Below are 942 nucleotides of genomic sequence, written 5' to 3'. Positions count from 1 at the left end.
ATCAGGGATGAAATGCAGCCTCATTTGCATCCCTGAGAGATGTCTACAGGCCCCAGAAAGCCCCAGGCCCACACCCATCTCAGACGAGGAGCATGGCGGCAGCAGGGACTCCCGCCTGGGGAAGGTCATTGTGCCTCCTGCGGGTAGGGTCTGGGAAGAGCACAGGCAGAGGTGGGGTCATTGAACATTTACCTTATTGACAATGTTGATGCCAAGCACCTGGGAAGTGAAATGCAAAACAACCGTCAGTGCCTGGAATGGCTCCAGACTACAGCCCACTGCCAGGTCCGAAAAAGGGCCGGGCTGGGGAGTGTTGAGCAGTGCAAGGACATGAATGCGTGCCCCGCTCCAACGCAGGACAGGTTGTCAGAAGCGTCTATCCCAGCACTCTCCATACGTGGGTCCCTCCCACTGCACATCATCCCAGAAGGATTAACATGGATGCTCATCACAGGCGTGAGTTCAGGGGGAGGATCAGACAGTCAGAGCCTCGCTAGGCACCCAAGTGCAAAGGAGACATCAGTCCCGTGGCAGGCCTGTTCCCAACATGGTGCAGTCCCAGGCTCTTACCTGGCAGCTGGTCATGTAATACTGCAGGACCTTCCTGGTGATGTCACGCTCCACGCGGGGGAGCAGCTCTCCTCGGGGGGCATGAACAGCAATTCGGCTGTAGGCCTGTATCAAGGCCCTGTGGGTCCTGGCTCTTTTCCCTTGGTGATAGTCCTGCACAGAGTGACACAACACTCACACCAGAGCTTCCCATGCCTTCTGCCCCCCAAGTAGAAATCACTGCTGACCAAGGAGTTGCCCAGCAGCGATACCGGCTCTCCCTGCCAGTCACAGGAGACCCACAGCTCTCAGCACCGTCATCAGTGCTTTGTTTCAGATGCCTCATCTTCTCTGTCCTGCAGCCTGGGTGACTCGGGCAGAGAGAGCTGCAGT

The sequence above is a fragment of the Alligator sinensis genome, unplaced genomic scaffold (assembly GCF_000455745.1).
Source record: "Alligator sinensis unplaced genomic scaffold, ASM45574v1 scaffold169_2, whole genome shotgun sequence".
NCBI classification, from domain to species: Eukaryota; Metazoa; Chordata; order Crocodylia; family Alligatoridae; genus Alligator; species Alligator sinensis.
This window is presented reverse-complemented; position numbering follows the sequence as displayed.